Raw genomic sequence first — 7,500 nt, forward strand, 5'->3', positions numbered from 1 at the left:
CCGCTGCTGTTATTGTTATTAGCGAAATCACGGTTATAGTTTTATCCTCATTACATTTTCAGTTCATTATTATCTCATTATACACGTACACTCTCTCTCTCTCTCTCTCTCTCTCTCTCTCTCTCTCTCTCTCTCTCTCTCTCTCTCTCTCTCTCTCTCTCTCTCTCTCTCTCTCTCTTTCTCTCTCTCTCTCTTTCTCTCGCTCTCTCTCTCTTTCTCTCTCTCTCTCTTTCTCTCGCTCTCTCTCTCTCGTATATATATATATATATATATATATATATATATATGTATATATATATACACACACATACATATATATATATATATATATATATTCATTTCGAAGTACAGAGCGCTATGTATTCAGTGGGACAACCATAACCAGTTATCTCAGCACAGACAGGTTTATAAGCTAACATTAATTCAAGCCATACTGTAAATCTGGTTAGTAATTCAATTCATAAGAATCAGAATCATCAGTAATAAAACGGCTGTTATTTAAAGTTGACGACTTGAAAAGTAATGATATGCAGAGAAACAATTTAAAAAAAAATAATAAGTTGGGTGTTATGGACCTATGTTACTTATGGGTTGTGACGTCATCATTGTAGCGAATCTTGGGGGTTACCAGTCGTTCATTTATTGTAAGGATTTCACGCAGAGAATACACTAGATCAATGATTTATCAGTTACGTATGTATCTGACGTTTTGATACGGCTGTGAACGAAAATGTGTATTTCTTAAGTCAGACGGGTAAATGAAAGTGAAAACGGAACTATTGGCGCGGTAAATTTTTTTGCACAGCCCGACGACCGACAACCCGACGACCCGACAACTGCCCGAACAGACTTACCCGAAGCTCCACCCCGACACACCTTCGAAGCCGACCGACCGATCATCAGGAGAGAGATAGAGAGAGAGAGAGAGAGAGAGAGAGAGAGAGAGAGAGAGAGAGAGAGAGAGAGAGAGAGAGAGAGGGGGGGGGGGAGAGAGAGTGGGGGGGAGACATAGAGGGAGAGAGAGGGGGGAGGAGGAGGGAGAGAGAGAGAGAGAAAGAGAGAGAGAGAGAGAGAGAGGGGGGGGAGAGAGAGTGGGGGGGAGACATAGAGGGAGAGAGAGAGGGGAGGGGGAGGGAGAGAGAGAAAGAGAAAGAGAGAGAGAGAGAGAAATGATGCCTTTTCCACAAATCAAGCTAAAACAAACTCTACTTATCCCTACCGTTAAGGCGAGAATCGATTAACCTGCTTGACCTTGCGTCCATGTTGGAGGGGGGGGGGGGGAGGCCGCATTCCAGAAGCTAGATGCTAAATACACCCTTCAGTATAGGTTCTTTAAGGTCGATTTATGTGGAATTCTTCTACTCTTGTCCTCTTCCTCATCTCCAATTCTACTTGTTCTTCTTCTCTTCTTTCATTCTCTCTCTTTTAGTTTAGTTTTTATTTTCATTCTGCTGTATCCTTGACTCTCGTTTTCGATAAGGCTCTATGAAGGAAGATTTTCACGTGTTCATAAATGTTCGTTCATGACTAGGAAAACATTTAATGAAGAATGAAACTTTCATAAAACTCTCGTGTGTTGTGATGATGTTCAGCGTTAGAAGAGAAGTTGAGGCATGGAACTTCACACCCTAAATTGGCAATGATGGTTTTGTTCAAGGGAACAGGATGGGGACGGAGGTGAACAAAAGTGTGATAGCCGGTGTGTGAGGCTCTTGCTCTCGCTCTTGCTCTCTCCCTCTTTCGCTCTCTCACTCTCACTCTTCATCTCTCTCGCTCCTTCTCTCTCGCTCCTTTTCTCTCTCTCTCTCTCGCTCTCTCTCTCTCTCTCTCTCTCTCTCTCTCTCTCTCTCTCTCTCTCTCTCTCTCTCTCTCTCTCTCTCTCTCTCTCTCTCTCATTTTGCTCTCACTCTCACTCCTCTCTTTCTCATCTCTCTCTCTCTCTCTCACTCTTATTCTCACTCTTCATCTCTATCTATCTGTCTATCTATCTATCTATCTATCTCACGCTCGCGCACCATGGAAGTAAACTCCAAATAAACATTACTATTTCATAACGAAGGAAAATGAGATATGCAACAATGCATACAAGTTCTTCTTGTCCAATTGTAAGAGAATAATCCATAAAGTCATGTCCTCATATAACTTTGACATGAGTGTTGACTTAAAGCCTAGTAAACTGTCCAATCACCCCCCCCCCCTAGTTTTCGGGCCCCTTACTAGCCCTCTGCGACCCATCGGTTGGGAGTCACTGCTCTAGAATATCCCTTGCAGAGAGAGCAAAAATAATTTAAAAAGTGGCAGTACTAAAAACACAATGTCGGGTGGACTGTATTCCAAGTTTCCTGTCGGTAATTTGATTGATGTTATTTTTTTTGGCGTGGAGAGGGGAGGAGGGGGGGGAGAGGTAGGGGAGAGGAGAAAAGAGGGGCAAGGGAGAATGAGGGAAGAGGGAGGAGAGGAAGAGGGAGGAGGGGGAAGAGGGAGGGGAGAGGAGAAAAGAGGGGCAAAGGAGGATGAGGGAAGGGGAGAAAAGAGGGGAAGAGAGAGAGAGGGTGAGGGAGGAGAGGGCAGAAAGGAGGGGAAAAGAGATAGGGGTAAGGGAGGATTAGGCAAGAAGGTAAGTACAGGACAGAAATAGACAGATTTGGAGAGAAGAGAGGAGAAGGGGAAGGGAAAAAAGAAAGGGAGAGCCTGAGGTATAAAAGGGGGAAGAGAAGAAGGAATGAAAAAGAGAGAAAAGTGAAAGAGATGTGGTTTAGGGAGAAGGGAGGTGGAGAGAGGGGTAACAGGATAACAAAAGAGGAAGGGAAAACGATGCAGAAGTTACGGTTACTTAAAGTTGAAATGATAAACGATTTTTTTTTTTTTTTTTACAAACTTGGAAATACAGTTATAGAGTGTATGTGACTTTTTTTTATCTTTTTTTTTTTTTTTTTTTTTGGTTATTAAATTGTTTTAGTTTTTATTCCCCCCCGTTACGTTATCATTTGTATCATCATCAGCATCGTTTCTGGCGTTACCATTATCATAATTATTCATTCTTTTTTACCACAATGCTTATTACTTTCATCATCATGTGTCTCATCACCATTACCATCATATCACCATCGTCACCATCACCACCATCAGCATTTTGATATCAAGCAAAGAAAACGAAAAACAAAAACATACATCGTCCGCAAACGAACAACAGCAACAACAACAACAACAACAAAAACAACAACAACAACAACGACAACGACAGAAACTCGTGTAGAGAAAATAAAAACAACCTTTCGTTACTTTTATGTGGGAGAGGCAACACTCAGGGCAGGGGTGGGGTGGGGGGGGGGTGAAGGGATGGGGTAGGAGGGGGGTTAGGGGGTGAGGGGAGGGAGTATGGGGGGAGGACTGACCCCCCCCCCCTTGGTGATATTAATTTTCAAAAGGGCATCTCCCTCTCGTTTCTTATTGTTCTCTCCCATTTCGATTAATTCTTGACTTTCTTTTTTCTTCCTCTCTCTCCTTTTGTTGTTCTTATCATTGTTATTCCGTTTTTTTGTTACTTTTTACTTTACAGTTATCATCATCGTCTCTCCCTCTCTTCTCTCTCTATACCTCCCTCTTTCTAACACTCCTTTCCCTCTCCTCGTCCGTATTCTTCTCTCCTCATTCTTGTTTCCTCGTTACCTCCCTCTTCCTTACTCCTTCCTTCTCTTCCTCTGTTCTCTGTTATCGTTCCTTTTCCTCCTCCTCCTCTCTCTGCTCTCCACTCCTTCCTTCTCTTCCTTCTACACCTGTTATCATTCCTTCCTTCTCTTCCTCTGCCCTTGGTTATTATCCCCTATTCCTCCTCCTCCTCCTCCCATAAAGGGAAATAAAATGGGAAGACGAAGGAGAAAGGGAAGAAAAAACGATTGTAGAAAGAGAAGTAAAGAACGAAAAGTTAAATTACGAAAAAGAGAGAGATAGAGAGTGAGAGAGAGAGAGAGAGGGAGAGAGGGGGGGAGGGAAGGAGGGAGAGAGAGGAGGTGGTAAATAAAGATATGAAGAATATATGAATCAAGGGAGAGAAAGTAAAAAGCGAGAGGAAGGATGAAGCTAAAAAGAGCGATATGACGAAGAGGAAGAAGGAAAGAACACGGAACACGAGTGAAAGAAAAGGAAAATGGGAAGAATTTGTAAACTATTTAGGAATTAGCAGATAGGAGGGGTAGCGGAGGAGGAGGAGGAGGAAGAGGGATCGGAAAGGAATGCCCGAGAAGTGAAAGAGGAAGGGAGGAAAAGGGAAGAAGGATGTGATGTGTGTTTACGACAGGAAGGAAGAGATCTGGTCGGAGGAAAAGTTATTCTTAACACTTTCTAAGTCTCTCCTCTTTGTTCTTGCCTGACGCTTTCCCTCTCTCTTTCTCTGTCTTTCTGCTATTCCCTTTCACCTCTTATCTCTTTGCTGCCTTACTCATTCTCCTTTTCTTTTTGCATCCTCAATCTCTCTTCTCTCTCTCTCTCTCTCTCTCTCTCTCTCTCTCTCTCTCTCTCTCTCTCTCTCTCTCTCTCTCTCTCTCTCTCTCTCTCTCTCTCTCTCTCTCTTCTCTTCTCTCCCTCCCTCCCTTATTCTTACTCCCTCATGCCTTTACCTCCTCTCTTCCCCCCTTCATCTCCCTCTCCCTCTCTACTACCCCCCCCCCCTTTCCTTCCCCTCGTCTCTCCCTCTTCCCTTTCGCTCTGTCATAGAGGCTCTGTCATGCACGTAAACAAGCCGCAAGGCCGGACAGACGTGCATTTAGGCGGTTCAAGCGTCATGCACAATTCTTTCTCATGCGATGTTTTTCTTCGTCGTATTATCATTGGTATTAACATTGTCAGTATTATTACAGTCATTTTTTCCCCCCTCTAACCTTCACTCGTATTATGATGATGTATTAGTCTTGCAGTGAGAAGGCTGTTCCTTTTCTTTCGTCTTGACTCTTCTTTTTTATCTTCTAATGTCATCTTTCGCCTCCTTCTTCCACCTGCCACCTTCACTTCCATCTCCTCTTCCCGCTGCTCCTCTTCCTCCATCATCTCCACCCACGCCTCCACTGCCACCCCACCCTCCTCCACCACTACTACCGCCACCTTCTTCCTCCACTACCCCCACCCCCACCCCATCCACTCTCCACCACCTCCACCACCCTCCACATCCGCACCCCCACCCCACCCTCCACCATTACCACTTCCACCCCACCCTCCACCAACACCTCCCCCACCCTCCACCAATCTCCCCCACCCTCCACCAATCTCCCCCACCCTCCACCATCTCCAACCTCCACCCCCTCCGCCTCACAACCTCACCTTGTACCTCCAGCATTAATCTCGGGGCATTAGCGTTCCTCCGGCCGTGTTTGACCTTTTCCTACTGTTTAATCCAAGAACTGGCGATGATTAGACGCCGTGTTATTATTTTGACCTCGCTCGGGGGGTGGAGGTTGGGTCAAGTTAGCGATAGAGAGGAAGGGGAAGGTAGGGGTGGGGGAGGGTTGGAGGTGTGTGGTGGGGGGGAGGAAGGAAGGAAGGAAGGGGGGAAGGAGAGAGGGAGAGGAAAAGGAGGGAAGGAGAGGGGGGAGGTTAAGAAGGAGGGAGGGAGTGAGGGAGAAGGGGAGAGGGAATTCAGGAGAGAGAGAGAGAGGGAGAGGAAGGGAACGAGGGAAGGATAGAGGGAGAGGTAAGGTAGGAGAGGGAGAGAAAAGAAAGAAGGAGGGAGAAGGGGAGAGGGAAAGAAGGAGCGAGAGAAAGGAAAGGAAGGGAAGTGGGAGAAAAAACATGTAAAAGGGGGAGGGAGAGGAAAAGGAGGAAAGAGGGAGAGGATAAGAGGGAAAAGGAGGGAGCGAGAAGGAGCCAGGACTGAATGTGGGGCAAGTGATGATAAAAATAAGGTTATGAATGTTGATAGTAATGATCAATTCAGTTAATAAGAATGATAATAACAAACTTACTAATTGTAATGATGATAATATCAGTAGTAATAATGATGATGATAATAATAATAATGATGGTGATAATAATAATAATGATAATGATAACAATGATGATAATGATAATTATGATGATAATGATAATGGCAATAATAATAATAATGACAACGATAACCAACACGTAGATAAATATCGAATAAAAGAATCTAAACAAAATCAGCGCGAAAAACAACATCTTCTCTCGGCCAGACAACGTCTAGTTTTCACATCACAGAAACGCAAATAATAAAAGAAAATGAAGAAGAAAAAAATCGTTATTACACTTGTCGGCAACCGATCAATTGCTGTCGTTCGCTTTGATGACAGTTATCGTACGCGAAAATTACAACTGTTGTGCGAATTCTATTATTGTTATTAGCACTCGGCTTTTTGTACTCGGGTTATCTTGACTGTTATTATTGTGGCGGGAGAGGTGTTGTGGAACCGATGATCGAGACAGTGAGTTGTAGAAATTGGTATTCGTTTTTTGTTCTCTCTGTCTCCTCTCATCTCTCTCTCTCTTTCTCTCTCTCTCTCTCTCTCTCTCTCTCTCTCTCTCTCTCTCTCTCTCTCTCTCTCTCTCTCTCTCTCTCTCTCTCTCTCTCTCTCTCTCTCTCTCTCTCACTTTGCTTTACTTGCCTTGTAACTTTTTGAGTGACGTTGCGTGGTTATTGTTGCCTTCACTTTTGTCAAAATTATTGCTAATTTTGTTGTCTTCTTCGTTTTCGTTGTGTATTGCATTATCTCTAGTATTACCATCGTCCTGCTGCTTCTCCTCCTTCTTCAAGTTCTCCTTTCTCTTGTTCCTGGTGCCTCTTTTCGCCTTTTGCTTTTCCTCTTCACCAGTTTCCTTCTCGTCACCTCCTCCTCTTGCTTTTCTTCCTTCTTCTCCCTCTCCTTCTCTTCTTCTTCCATTTCCACCACCTCCTCCTCCTCCGCTTCCTCCTCATCCTCTTCCTCCTCCTCCTCCTCCTCCTCCTCCTCTCCCTCCCCTTCCCCCTCCCCCTCCTCCGCCACCTCTTCTTCCTCCTCCTTATCCTCCTCCTCCTCCTCCCCCTCCCCCTCCTCCTCCCTCCCTTTCACCCCCCCCCCCCTCCTCCTTAACCCTCATAACCATCACACCGAGAGACGGCGTTCACGAAAGCAGCGGAAAGACGAAAATATTCGGGGCGCGAAAGGCGAGAGCGCGTTGCCAGCCCCGTGCCAGAAGCCGCAATGTTCCCTCGGCTCAACATAGCTTGTGCTACAGCGTGGACTTTCTTGACACGGATTCATTGTCTTGGTGATAATATTCTGAGTTATTTGTGTGGATAAGGCGGGGAAAGATAAGGTAAGAGAGAGAAGGGGATGGGGAAGGGGAGGGGGAGGGATGGGAAAGGTTAGAAAGGTGGGGGAAGAGGGGTGGGGAAAAGGAAGATGGGGGAAGGGGGAAGGGGATTGGTAGGGGGAGAGGAGCGGGAAGGGAAAGAGAAGATTGGAGAAAGGGAAGGTGTGGAAATGAAGGATGAGGATGGGGACAGAATGGGGG

Source organism: Penaeus chinensis, chromosome 31 (assembly GCF_019202785.1).
Source record: "Penaeus chinensis breed Huanghai No. 1 chromosome 31, ASM1920278v2, whole genome shotgun sequence".
Lineage (NCBI taxonomy): Eukaryota > Metazoa > Arthropoda > Malacostraca > Decapoda > Penaeidae > Penaeus > Penaeus chinensis.